Raw genomic sequence first — 15,165 nt, 5'->3', positions numbered from 1 at the left:
GTAAAATTCTTAAAGGATTGGACAGGCTAGATGCAGGAAAATTGTTCCCGATGTTGGAGGAGTCCAGAACCAGGGGTCACAGTTTAAAAATAAAGGGTAGGCCATTTGGGACTGAGATGAGGAAAAACGTTTTTTCCCCAAAGAGTTGTGAATCTGTGGAATTCTCTGCCACAAAAGGCAGTGGAGGCTAATTCACTGGATGTTTTTAAGAGAGAGATAAATTTATCTCTTAGGCCTACAGGAATCAAGGGATATGGGGAAATAGCAGGTTCAGGGTACTGATTTTAGATGATCAGCCATCGTCATATTGAATGGCGGTGCTGGCTCGAAGGGCCGAATGGCCTCCTCCTGCACCTAGTTCCTATGTTTCTACGCGTGTTATTTGTGATGTAAAGTTACATTTAGATGCTAACTGCATGGCCTGTATGATCTCTCGGCTAGACTTTAAAATTTGTCGGTGAAAACATTGTGTGAATGGAGATTGGATTTTTTTTTTTCATTCTGTATATCATCATTTGCATCATAATCAATCTTCTTAATCTGCAAATATATAATTGGCCTTTATTTGCCACTGGGTGCGGATCCTGGAGGTGTCTGTCCACAGCACTATGGAAGCGCTACTGGCAGGGTTACAGTGCTTCCAGAAGGTGGCTCTTGGGTAGTCAAGGATGAGCAATACAGCACCAGATATTAACAGAATTTAAAAAAAAATAACATAAATGTGATCTGGAATTTGTCAAATCCTCAAATGGCTGCCACGGCACTCTAAAATATTTTTACACTCTATTTTGGACAGATCCTTTATTGATACCTTTTAACCATGTGATGCACATCCATGTTATGTTCACTGATAAGCTGTGGGCCGAGCATCGAAAATGTGTCTAGAATTTAACTTTCGTGACCCATGTCTGGGAACTACTTGAAATTTGGCACAGATTCAGATCAAATATAATTGAGAAGGAAGTCATAACTCGTCCATGCCAAAAGTTGCACATTAATTAATTAAGCTAATTACAATTATACAATTATTTATTGTCATTTGAACCTCAAATGAAGTTCAAACGAAATTTGGTTTCTGCAGTTATACAACAAGAAAAGAACCAAGACATACAACCAACACAATTTACACAAACATCCATCACAGTGAATCTCCTCCTCACTGTGATGGAAGCAAAGGCTTGTCTCTCCCATGTTCCTTTCTTCTCCTGATGTTAAAGCCCCTGGCGGGCGATGGTAAGTCCCGCGGCCGTTAAGGCGATTTAAGGCCCCGCTCCGGGTCATTTTCAACCCCGCAACTCGGGCGGGAGAAGTTGTCGTTGCGGGAGCTCCGAAAAGCGGTCTCCCACCAGGGACTCGCGAGCTCCCGATGTCACCGTCCACCTTGGCTGGAGCCTCCAAGCTCCGAAGTCGGGTCACAGCCGCGCGTCACTACAGCTCTCCACGCTCCGAAGCGGCCAGCCCCACGATGGTATGTCCGCAGGATCCGCGACTGGAGCCCCCATGTCGTTCCGGTTGGAGGCCGCTCCACGATGCTAGGCCCCAACGACAACGGAGACCCGTACAGGGAAGAGATTAAAAGTTTCCCCCGCCCCCCCCCCCCCACATACACAGCTAAAAACAATATAAAAACCACAACAAACTATACATTCAACGGACAAAAATAAAAAAAAGACAGTCGGACTGCAGAGGGCGCTGCAACATCGGTCGTGCCATCCACCCAATTAGAAATTGAGATCGAAAAAGTTGGCGCCATCTAGTGTTCAATGCTCATATTACTCCATGGGAGCCTAATTCCGTGCTGCTGTCCAGTTCAACCATATTATTATACCTCGCACACTCGCACACACTAATATATGGATAGCAGCATCCACCGGTCTACCGACAGCCCGACCGATCCTTCACAGCACTCACCGGAGCCCGACAACCCGACCGACCCTCGCAGCATCCACCGGGGCCCGAACGCCCGACCCTTCACTGCATCCACCGGGGCCCGACAACCCGACCGACCCTTCAAAGCAGTCACTGGGGCCCGACTGATCGACTTCTGATTGACTGACTTCTGACTGTGACCCTCATCCTAACCCTAGCTCTACATTTTTATTTATCATTTTTATTTAACAGTTCACATCATAACTTTACAAAGATAAATCAATTGCAACACAAAATTATCAGCAAGGTTACCATTACCTTTATTCTTTCGAAACCTTGCAATTGTTTTGATGTTATTAGGAGGCAGCCATAATCCCAGAGTAGATAAAAATGCTGGGGAAATTCAGCGGGTGAGGCAGCATCTATGGAGCAAAGGAATAATAATAATAATGGATGGGATTTATATAGCGCCTTTCTAGAATACTCAAGGCGCTTTACATCACATTATTCATACATTCCTCAGTCACACTCGGTGGTGGTGAGCTACTTCTGTAGCCACAGCTGCCCTGGGGCAGACTGACGGAAGCGTGGCTGCTAATCTGTGCCTACGGCCCCTCCGACCACCACCAATCACTCACACACATTCACACACAGGCAAAGGTGGGTGAAGTGTCTTGCCCAAGGACACAACGACAGTATGCACTCCAAGCGAGATTCGAACCGGCTACCTTCCGGTCGCCAGCCGAACACTTAGCCCATTGTGCCATCTGTCGGGTTGAGAACCTTCTTCAGACTCAACCATGATCCCAGAGTGCTCGCTGCCTAGCTAGCTACCATGAAACAAAGCACGTGATTGGTCAATTGGCATCCGACGCAATGTCAAACGTGCATTGATTGGACAATTACTACTCGGAATATTGGATGTTTTTCTCATATTTTAAAAATATTTGCAGGTTTTGTTCTTGACGAGTTTCAGGTATGATTTCTATAATATTTTTACACAATATGTTAAAAATTCAGGTTGTTACGTGATTTGGGTCGCAAACTTAAACGAAACGGCCCACAGCCTATGAGAACAATTAGACTTTAGGGATACAACACGGAAACGGGCCCTTAGGCCCACTGAGTCCGTGCCGACCAGCGATCACCCCGTACACTAACACTGTCCTCCACACTTGGGACAGTTTGCAATTTTTCCAAAGCCAATTAACCTACAAACCTGTATGTCTGGAATGTGAGAGGAAACCGGAGCACCCGGAGAAAACCCACGCAGTCACAGGGAGAATGTATAAACTCCGTACAGACAGCATTCATAGTCGGGTTCGAACCTGCATGTCTGGCACTATGAGGCAGCAACTCTACCACTGCGCCACTTTGCTGCCCCAAATTGTGTAAAACTCTTTCTTCACTGATCAAGCAATGTAAACTAATGTTAAATTGTCAAAGGTACTCATAAGAAAACTAAAGGTTTACTTGGGTGTAAGTTAGATACTGTTGAAGAAGAGGTATTCTCAATAATCTTTTAGTGAGGTACCATGCAGGGAAAGGAAGTAGTATTAATTACATTTGACATCTTTAATGAGAAATCTTGCATCTGTATCCATATCCTGTTGGCAAATAGAGTTGATACGCTCTTTTCTCTAAGCTTTGTGATTTCATGCCCCCTTGCAGGCACTAGATCACCAAAATGTGCATGAAACTTAGTGCAGTGTGAAGATCTGTGCTGATGAAGTATTGTCTTTCACATAAACATCTTAAAGATGAGTGCTGTTTCGGGTGCATGCTGATGACACCAAGAGAAAGATTCCGCGAAGGCATGGAGTTAATTCTGAAACGCCATAACTAAATCAAATCATGATTGCAGTGTTGTTTGAGTGAGTTCACTTTTGCAAATTGGCAGCCATCTTTCTTACGTAACAACAATGACTATGTTTCAAAAATGTTAGTTAATTCTATAAAACCAGCCTTTCCAGGCCATTGCTTTCTACTTAACACTTTGAGCTACATAATAATAATAATAATACATTTTATTTATGGGCGCCTTTCAAGAGTCTCAAGGACACCTTACAAAAATTGAGCATGTATAGGAAAAACATGTAAGGGGAATTAAATAAATAGTAGAGACATGACTAGTACACAAAGTAAAGACAGGATTCAATACAAAACACAGTATGAGGCAATTAATGCACAGATGAAAAGGGACGGGGACGTGGGGCTAAGGATAGGCAGAGGTGAAGAGATGGGTCTTGAGGCGGGACTGGAAGATGGTGAGGGGCATGGAATTGCGGATCAGTTGGGGGAGGGAGTTCCAGAGCCTGGGAGCTGCCCTGGAGAAGGCTCTGTCCCCAAAACTGCGGAGGTTGGACTTGTGGATGGAGAGGAGACCGGCTGATGTGGATCTGAGGGACCGTGAGGGTTGGTAGGGGGAGAGGAGGTCAGTGAGATATGGGGGGGGCCAGATGGTGGAGGGCATAACAGAAATTAGGAGTCTATTTTTTTGGTATCAAGATGGATTCATTTTATTTTGCAATTTGCTTGAAAACCAGCTGTCCAGGAAATTACTCTGGCTAAAAATAATAATCAGCACTCCGGTCAAGAAGTTCACTCAAGTGCGGCTTCTAATGTTGGCATAAGTGGGTTGTTCTGCTATCCAGAAGCTCCCCTGCAGTGATTCTGCAGTGAAACATGAGGCTGAAATGTACTTATCTTTTGACAACGGTTTGAAATAGAACTGCAAAAACAATATGTTTGAGGAAGTCAGACTGGATTTGGAACAAATGAAACTCATGAGATTGATGAAACTATTAGTTACCTGCTGAAGGGCCTGTCACACTTTCACGACTTAATTCAAAACCTCTGCCGAGTTTAAAGGACCAAAAAAAAAACAAGATTGTGGTAATCTACGAACTCCTACGACCTTCCACGATTATGTCTACGAATGTCTACTGTTTCGATGCCCCCCTTATGAGTAAAAAGTTGCAATTTTTTTCATCCCGACTATTTTTTTTACTCGTGGACATTTTTTATCGGGCTTGAAAAAAAACACCCCGACTTACCTGATGCCACGAGTACCTACGGCTGGCATAATGAGCCGCTACGATATATCTACGAACTCCTACGACCTCCTACGGACTCGGTACGAACATTCTGCGAGTTTGAATCAAGGGGAAAACTCGGGAGAATTTGTGAGTAACTCGTGAAAGTGGGACAGGCCCACCATGAAAATGTTACAAGTGAAAGCAAATTTGACCTGTAAGCACATTTCCTACAGTGGGAGTTTTAACAACTACATTTCATCCAATCTGGCACTGAATGTTTACTATTTTTTGTTGTAGATGTTATTTTACTTGCAATTTGCTCCTGTGCCATTGAACTCTTTTTGTGTCTGTCTTCTGATAGAATAATCCCAGAATTGTCCTGGGCTAATCTGTAGATGAGATAATATGGTTGATGGGTTAATGGGAGCAGTTAGGGAGAAGCAACATGATCCTATATTCATATCGGCTATGAAATGAAGGCAGTTAGAGACTGAGAACACAGGCAAAGATCTGGAGAAGTTGTGAAATGCCGGGCTGCAGGACATGATCAGCAAATCAGGCTGTTCAAATGTGAACAGTAAAACACGGATGACATGAATTATAGAGACAGAGTCATACAGCGTGGAAACGCCTTTGGTCCAACTTGCTCACACCAACCAACATGCCCCATCTATACCAGTCACACCTACGTTTGGCCCACATCCCTCTAAATTATCCTAACCTATCTGCCACATTCGAGAGGAGACAAAATTAGTTACCAGAATTGTAGAATTTGATATTGACTCTGGAAGGCTTTAATGTGCTCAGATGGAAGGTGAGGTGCTGTTCTTCAAGTTTCTGTTGGCCATCATTGTTACAGTGCTCTGAGGGCACAGACAGATCTCAGTGGGATGGAGATCGGGAAGCTCGGGGCTACGCCTGTGAACACAAGTGCTGCACAGAGGTCACTGCAGTATGTAGGAAGCCACATTGTGAACACTGAAAGCACTCGATTGGAGAAAGTGCCAATGCTTCACAGTTTCTTCTGGAATGGAACAATGGGAAAGGAAGAAATAAATGAATGATGTGCTTCATACAAGCTGGATTACCTTTCACTTGGTGAGGTAAAACTCATTCATTTTTGGCATTAACCTTTAGACGTGTGAGAATTTTCTTTCCTTTTGTGCAAATGGATTTTGAACATTTTGTTTAAAGGTACAGCATGGGAACAGGCCCTTTGGCCCACCGAGTGCACCGACCATCAATCGCCTGTACACTAATTCTATGTTACCCAACCTTTGCATCCTGCATACAAGGGACAATTCACAGAACCCAATTAACATACAAATCCACACATCTGTGGGATGTTGAAGAAATCGGAGTACCTGTAGAAAACCCACAGGGAGAAAATACAAACTCCACACAGACAGCACCTGAGGTCAGGATTGAACCCAGGTCTCTGGTGCTGTCAGGCAGCAGCTCTACCAGCTACATGTAGCTTCTTCAATAGAAGCTGAATGCTGCAATCTGCCTGGATGTGAACTGAATGCTTTAGCAATGCTAGTGTGCAAGAATATCTTTGGTCCTGACAAATTGGACCAAATTCAATGCATAACAGCCAAAATGTATTACTTAGTTTCTGACTCCTATCAATTGAATTTTATTTAGGTATTGAAGTTCATCATGAGTTTAGAAGGATGAGGGAGGATCTCATTGAAACCTACTGAATAATGAGTGGCCTAGATAGTGTGGATGTGAAGAACATGTTTCCTGTAATGAAAGAGTCTAGAACCAGAGGGGACGGTCTCGGAATAAAAGGACGTACCTTTAGAATGGAGATGAGGAGGAATTTCTTGAGCCAGAGAGTGGTGAATGTGGAAGTCATTGCTACAGATGGCAGTGGAAGCTGTCATTGGGTATTTTTAAAGCAGAGATTGATAGGTTCTTGTTTAGTAACGATGTCTAAGGTTACAGGAAGAAGAAAGGAGAATGGGGTTGAGAGGGAAAATTAGATCAGCCATGATCGAATGGCGGAGCAGACCCGATGGGCCAAATGGCCTCATTCTGCACCTATGTCTTGTGATCTTATGATCAGAGTGTAAATCAGCGTAATTTTGTAGCCCCATGCAAAATTAGCCTTGTTTGGAATTAGTTTCATCCTGAACACAGAAAAACGGACTGAGCATTATTGCTGCACTATTTTAGTGAGATACGTGCCATGTCCAAGCTTGTACTCCTAGTGCTGCTGGTGACAGCTGCATTCAGAACTCTGATAGCGTCAAGGATAATGTTACAGATTTTGAATAAATGTGACATTATCAAGCACAACAAAGATTTATAATAGCAATAGTTAAATTAACATCTCTGATCACTGCTGTTAAAGATGGTAATGAGTGAATCCAGCCCGATTTTAGCAGTGACTTTTTAAAGCAATTTGACAGGTATGTTGACATCCTCCAAGTTAGCGAGTCATGAAAAAGTTTAAATGGTGCCAAGTATTTCTATTAGATGTCTGAAAAGCGCCCTTATTGTACATGCAAGAATTTGTACTGCTTGACTTGAGTATGCCTGCTGAGACTGTCCCTTTAAAGGAGATCTCTCAACAAGGATTTGTATTTGGCATGAGAAAAATTCCAAAACTAAACCGCTGAATATATTCCTCAATGATGATAACATGAAGAGAAGTCAGTTGTCATTTTTTAAACATTTGGGAAGTTTGATAGTATAACAACTAAGTTTAAAATAATTCGTAGATCGACATCAGTTGCCACGTTCATTTAATGCACAGGCATTCACAATTTTAATAAAGACCATTCATAATATTTGAATTTTTAAGAATCTGCTGCATGGTAAACATGTCTTTCAATTATTTCATTTCTACCTCGATACGTCAGTTTGTGTTGTGGAGACCAAATGTAAAAAGTGCAAAGTAATAACTTCAGTGCTTGAAATAAACCGCTGTACCAAACACTTGAAGGTTTTAATGTAATACAGTTTAGTTGGTCCGAAATTATTGAGCAGTCAGAAGTTTAATAGTGCTTGCTTGTGGATTATGAAACTTTGTATAGTATTTGTGCATTCCAAAGGAGCACAAATGTTGTAAATTGTTGAATTAGGCACTGGTGTCAATTTACCTTTTTTTGATCTGAATGATATTTAGGTTTGTGTGCATATCGGAATTATGTTGACCATAATGACATGAGCAGCACAGATAATCTTACCAAGTATTTTCCCATTGCCCACTGTCATTATATGTAAGCTGAGGTTAGCATTCAGAATTTAAAAATATAAAACAATCTTTGTTTTCTGAAAACAGTACCACAATCTTGCTCACATTAGCTACTTGGTACCTCTGTGGGTGTGTGCAGTAATACTGTTGATGGAACACATTGTAACTTGATCTGTTTCAATTTAATCCTGAGAGTTAACAGATGAAGTATCAAGATGTGACTCAGAGGTCATTTGTCAGAAGCGTAGTGCTCAGTTTGGTGGACAAAACACTTGTGTGAGTGAATGTTTCCTCAAGGATTGTGTACAGTGCTTCTGTGTAGCTTTTTCTTAACTGGCAGCATAAGTATAAATTTCATAGCTGTGTTGGAATTTGGACATTTGTAAATGTTTTGTAAACTAAGCAGTGAAACTGGAGAATGCAATGAGCTCCAGAAGGTACTAAAGTATATGTAACTGCTTCTAACATTGTCAATACTGTCAATATCAAATTTCTGTTTGTAAAGCAGGGAATTTTTTAATTTGGAATTAGATATATGATAAATTATGAATTAGTAAGTTTCATGCAAAACCAGTATGTTTAATTTCAGTGCGTCGTGAACACTATTATGAGCCAGCGTGAGTATTATTGAAAATATGTTAATAGTTTTGTTGCAAATGGTGTTATAAGTAACTTGGCTGGTGCATTTCCTTTGTTGCAGTCTTTACCACAGGTCTATTTTTTTTATTATTGGCTAGGAAGCAATTGAGAATGTCCTATTCCCTGGTATTGTAAATATGAATTTATCTTTACAGTTTGGGCATGTTTTGACACAGACTCAGAATGATTTTGACACAGATTTCAGGATTATATTGGTTTTGATTCCAAATAAACAAAACACAAAAATTGCTCTTGACATCTAACAGAGAGAAAAAAAGGATATTGACGGAACAAGGCCAAGCCCAAAATAAGATGGATATTTTGGATCAATTTAAGCATTTAAAAACACCTGTGATTAGGGCAGAGGAATTAATGTTTGGATTTTAAGCATCTAATGTGGATTGGAGCATTTACAAGTGTGCTTAAGAGAGCTAGGTTGATAACTTCAAAGGTGCCCTTTTTTTAATAAAATGGATTTCTTTTTTTGAAAACATGAATTTTACCTAAGACAATTCAATATACTTTGATTTTTTTTGTAGAGAAAGGATAATTAAGGTTCTGTTAATTGACTGCATTCTTTTGAAATAAATTTGCTGATTGCGGCAGTGAGAGGAAGCTTCTTCAAATGAGTGATACGGTAGAAAGGAATAACATATTCCTGTATGAGTATAGAAGCTGGGATGTAATGTTAAAATTGTACAAGGCATTGGTGAGACCAAACCTGGAGTATGGTGTACAATTTTGGTCGCCCAATTATAGGAAGGATGTCAACAAATTAGAGAGAGTACAGAGGAGATTTACTAGAATGTTGCCTAGGTTTCAACAACTAAGTTACAGAGAAAGGTTGAATAAGTTAGGTCTTTATTCTCTGGGGCGCAGAAGGTTAAGGGGGGACTTGATAGAGGTCTTTAAAATGATGAGAGGGATAGACAGAGTTGATGTGGACAAGCTTTTCCCTTTGAGAATAGGGAAGATTCAAACAAGAGGACGTGACTTCAGAATTAAGGGACAGAAGTTTAGGGCAGGCAGGTGGGACTAAGGGAAAATAATTGTTCGGCACGGACTTGTAGGGCCGAGATGGCCTGTTTCTGTGCTGTAATTGTTATATTGTTATATGGTTATATGGTTATATTAATGTAGAAAGGGAAGTTCTCTGGAAAGGTTATGCTTAATAGATAGAATACATTCATTCTTGTTGACAACTTAGATTTATAATGTTAAGCTTGCAAACGAGTTAGAAGAAAGAATTATGAAGATGATCACGGTTGAAGCAGTTAGGTTAGTTTATTATTGTCATGTGCACTGAGATATAGTGACAAGCTTTTGTTTGTGTGCTATCCAGTCAAAAAAAGACTATATATGAATACAATCAAGCTGTCAACAGTGCAAAGCTAAAGGATACATTTAGTGCAAAGATATAATAACATTGAAGTTGACGCAGTGTTTGTATGGATTATTATTTTATTATTATTTATTATTATTTATAACACTTATAATGTGAATTTGAGTGGATCAGAATATATTGGAGACATGGAATCTTGATTTTCTTTAAATTTTAATTCTCTCAGAGACAAATGGGATTTCTGACTGTTATCCATTTCTATGAATGGTTGCGAATAATAGCTAGGAGGCGATTTTCTACAAGGTGTCTCAATGCAGTTTTCTATTAAGATCGGATGTCATAGACAGTTTATTTTGCAAAGTTGTTAATTCAGTAACATAGCTAGGTTTTAATTTAGGTATTACCCAAACTATAGGTATATTAGTGAATTGCAGATATGGGATAGGCAAAAGTTAAAAAGCTATCCATCTTATTCTGATAGTAAAGGTGCAAAAAACAGCGGAAGAGCATTTTCTGTGTCATTTTTATACCTGGGAAGGAAATCCTTTGGGAAAGGTGTCTGGGCATTAGAAAATAGAAAAGCGTGCCTGTAAAGCTGCGGCAAGTAAGAATTTAATTGTTCCGGTCTTGGTGTGTATGATAATTAAATGCTCTTGAGTCTTGGAGCTATGCTATAGATATTGAAAGTATCCATTTGTACATTCCCTTGGTGATGATGGTTGCTGTTTGTTCAGCTTCCTTTTCACTTGGCACGTGAAAATTCAGCACCAATTGTATTGTTTTAATTTTGCAAATCTCAATTTAAACCGTTGCAGTACTAGGAAAGGTGAAGTGCATATAATTTGTTCGGACCTTTTTTGCATACGCACATTAATTACTCACTTAGAAAAAATATCTTCTGTTCACATTTGAAATTTAAGTCATATTTCAAATATTCTGTAGTATTTTAGTTGAACCATTATATACTGTAATTATAAACAGACTTCAATTTTTATATTCAGTTGCCACAAATGTGTTTTACATCTTCAATATTGTAATGTAGGTTTAAGGTGAAGGGGGGAATATTGTGATGTCATTGTGGCAGTGGGCGGGCAGCTTGAGAGGCCATTGTGATTGGTGGACTGAGTGGCATTGTGACATCAGCATTTGAAGCTGCTGGTAAAAGGCTCTCTGAGAAGCATTTTTTGGATTTTTTTAAAACTTTAATCGCAAATAACTTTTGAAATCGAGCATAAAATCTGAAGTGAATCTGATGAGGTTGTGGAGGGGAAAATTGTGAGTAAGAATATGTAAAAAATTAAGCGTTAGCTTAGCGTTTTGAGGAAGATACAATGAACACACACACACACACACACACACACACACACACACACACACACACACACACACACACTCAGACTTTTATAGGTATGGAGATATTCAGTTTTTTGTTGTCAAAGATGTTGAGATGTACCATTTTGGTCGGTTTGTTCATGGTTTGGAAGATTTAAAATTATGAGTTCAAAGCATAGATTTGCACTGTATAATCCTTTTGATTACTGAAATAGTTGATTGCCAATGAATAGCAGTTGTTGAATTCAAACTATCCTGCTGCAAACTTTGCATCGTTGGTTGTTTGGTTAATGCATATGAGCGAAACTTTCCACATACATGTTCCTGGTTTATCACAAGATACATAGAATGTTGCTACCTACAATTTGGATGTAGGTTCAGCCTAATTGATTGGACTTGATGGGTTGTCAGGCTCATGATAAAAATAACTAAAATTCAAACGTAGTCAATTATCAGGATTGCTTCTCACCCCATTCCCTTGCCACAATCATTCAATTAGTCAATAATGTGCTAATTGTTTTCAAAATGAGGAATGAATTTCAATGAGCAATGGAATATTTGTGATTGACAAGCCCATAATTTGCATTTTTACTGTGGCATAGATGTGGAGGAAATCCATAAATTGTTTCATGGAGGCGTGTTGTATGAAACCAAAGTGAAACTTGAGAAACCAAGGTTTTGTGTCCCTGGAAGTGGAACAAATAGAACAACAGAGAATCATGGAATTTGAATTCCATATTGGCAACTAAAGATATCGCTGACAGGAATAGAACATGGTCAGTACAACTGTTCTAGAAGGTTTTATGAGTGGAAACAGAGGAAAACTTGTGGGAATAGTCTGGAGGTAGTTATAGAGTAATGGCCCTGTCCCACGGTACGAGTTCATTCCAAGAGCTCTCCCGAGTTTGCCCTGATTCGAACTCAGAGATTTACGGTAATGGCCGCTCGTCGGTACTGGGGGCTCTCGTGGACATTTTACAACATGTTGAAAAATCTTCACGAGTCTTCCCGAGCTTACCTGCCGTTAGCGAGTCTTCCCGAGTACCTGCCGTTAGCATTACGAGCCGCTAAGAGACGTCCCCGAGCTCCAACGTACCCGCAACGTTAATTCTCCGTGCTTACCACAAATTTGATTTTTTTTCTACTCGGGAGAGCTCTTGGAATTAGCTCGTACCGTGGGACGGGGCCATTAGGACACAAGTTTCAAGTCCAGGAGATTAAAAGTGAATTGGTAAATTGGAATCTATTGTGGCTTCATAAGGATAGAGACAACAGGTGAATGGAATTTGGGCTGGTACGGTAATGATTGGTAAGTACCATATTTCCTGGCAATGAAGACTATTTATTTTTTTTACCCAAAAATATGGCATGAAAATTTATCTGCATCTTGGAGGCTGAAGGTTAGGTTGTTAGCCAAGAAAGATAGACTTGGCTATCCCTCAGTAGAGGAATATCAAGAACGATGTTGCTGTACCGAGGGATAGCCAAGTCTATCCCTCATTGCTGGCAGCTGATGGGAAGCGGATGTAAAATGGCAGCGCCGCTGGGGGGGGAGAGAGTTCCTTTCATAGCATGTGGGGCGTCTGGCCCGGAGAGGGAAGTAGCTCGGGTGGCTGCGAGCGGCCGCCGGGACCAGACAGAGGAGGAAATGAAGCTGAAAGATGCTGATGAAGAAAATTTGAGGATAGCATTGATTTGGAGATGGGTGGATGACAGCTCAATGTTTAGGCAGTAGTGAAGAAACTGGAAAGACATACTGGTGAACAAGTGGAGTTTGGGGTTAAAGTTTTAATTTCTCCTGCGCATTATTTGGCAGAGGTTCTTTCACAGAAGCAGGGAGGGAGCCTGTCTAATTTCCCACGAGGAAGATGAGGAACAAAGACTGACATTTGACCAAATCCAGAGATGAGGTCAAGCATGGGCATAAGAGGAGAAACCTGTCCTGACCTTTTTGTATGGAGGTGGGGTGGGGTGGGGGGGGGGGGGGGGGGGGGGGGGGGGGGGGGGGGGGTCGGTCGGTCGGTAGGGCAGAGATCCAGGTTAGGGTCCTGGATCGTGCTGCAAGGGGTGGTGGTGGAGGCAGATATGACAGTGGTGTTTAAGAGACTTTTAGATAGACACATGGAAGTGCAGGGAATACAGTGATATGGGCCATATACAGGCTGATGTGATCAGTTTAACGTGGCATTATGTTCGGCACAAACGTTGTGGGCAGAAGGGCCTGTTCCTGTGCTGTACTGTTCTATGCTTTTAGCAACTGGAGAAATAGTCATTAGATGGATGGTAGGAACTAGTGAAACGATTAATGTTTTGACCGGGTAGCAGCGAAACAATTGAATCAGATCGCTGTTAAATTCCAATTCCTTTTTTACTTTTGACGATTTACCCTCGTGAACTTTAATCACCATAATCTCCATGTATCTTGTTGGATTTTTTATATATTTTCTTTGCTAGCTTGAAATTTGACAATTAGATCTCTTAATGAAATAGTGAAATTGAATTGAATTTATTTACTATTTGTTGCAAGGATGGGGTATAAATTATTTTTAAATATCCAGGCAAATCTGAAAGCCCAATTTTTTTTTTTTTTTAATTAAAAAAAAATGTTTTTCTCCTGAATTATCTGGAATTGAGTTGTTTGTTGAATATAACTAGTATAAGCTACCTGTCTCATTATAAACTGGTCCTATTAATTTGTAAATTATTATGCTTTGTTGAAGAAAACAAACGTGCACATTCTTCATAGCTTGATTGAGAGAACTAAGACATGATGTTTAGAACTATCTTTACAGTCATAGAATTACTCGATTAAAATCCTGTCAAGGATATCCTAAATTAAAACTTGCATTTACTTTGATTTTGCATAGGCAGTAGTTTCACCACGCAGTAATAATCCATCATATAGGGCTTGCATGATGTGAACAATGTTTACCTATAATTGCTTATAAAGTGAAAAATATAAATTACGGAAAACTGCCAATGCAGCTTTTGATTGTACTATTCAAAATTGCATAACGTTGGTAGTGGACTACGTGACCATTGTTGTACTGGTGGAAGGTACACAAAAATGCTGGAGAAGCTCAGCGGGTGCAGCAGCATCTATGGAGCGAAGGAAATAGGCAACGTTTCGGGCCGAAACCCTTCTTCAGACTGATGAATTTTTTGTTACGACTCCCGAATGCAAGTACTTCAGAGCCGCGTAACACAAGTCAAAAACCAGGTTCAGGTTCAAAAACAGTTTTAATTATTCATTGGAACACAAAACCCAAACCTGATTTAAACAACCCAGTCAGGGATATGGATAAACTGACAAACAATTTAACAATGCTCCAGCCAGCCACGCAATGGGCCGTCGAACCGGAGACTCCAAAACCTGCCCAAAGAGATACAACCCTGAAACCAAAATACACGAAAACTCTAAGGTCAGCCCTTATCCGTCCCAATTCAATATCTGTTAACAAGGAATGGTGAAAGTACACAAAGTTCTATGCCATGTGGTCAGGCTTTCCTCGGCCCCACACCAGCAGTCTGCTCATCAGTCAGGGTCGACGAAGAAGAGAGAGAATCCTGGGAGGCTCTGGTATTTATACTTCAGCTGAGTCACCCGTCACCTGACGCAGCTTGGCCAATCGGGTACAGGAGCCTTTAACCCCTCGATTCCAGACTCACAGCCACGAGGCCTGTACTTGGGATAGAAACAGAGAAAGGTAAGTACATAGCATTCACCAGGAGGGGGA

At 40.8% G+C, this 15,165-nt stretch overlaps 1 protein-coding gene across 9 annotated transcripts in view; it reads left to right on the top strand.

Moving 5' to 3' along the window:
- The window catches only part of nek7 (NIMA related kinase 7), a 137,603-nt gene that overhangs the window by 15,999 nt on the left and 106,439 nt on the right, over window positions 1-15,165 (top strand). Inside the window, exon 1 of one of the 9 annotated variants that reach the window (XM_033027969.1) lies at window positions 8,360-8,391. The exons of 7 other annotated variants lie outside the window; for them this stretch is intronic. The gene's annotated coding sequence lies outside the window, so the exon portion shown is untranslated. Of the gene's footprint in view, window positions 1-8,359; window positions 8,392-8,471; window positions 8,553-15,165 lie in introns of those variants that run through there. One more of the 9 variants, XM_033027967.1, reaches the window with a different exon arrangement.

Source organism: Amblyraja radiata, chromosome 10 (assembly GCF_010909765.2).
Source record: "Amblyraja radiata isolate CabotCenter1 chromosome 10, sAmbRad1.1.pri, whole genome shotgun sequence".
Taxonomy (NCBI): domain Eukaryota; kingdom Metazoa; phylum Chordata; class Chondrichthyes; order Rajiformes; family Rajidae; genus Amblyraja; species Amblyraja radiata.
Note: the sequence above shows the minus strand (reverse complement) of the source record. Positions and strands in the feature narration are given on the sequence as shown.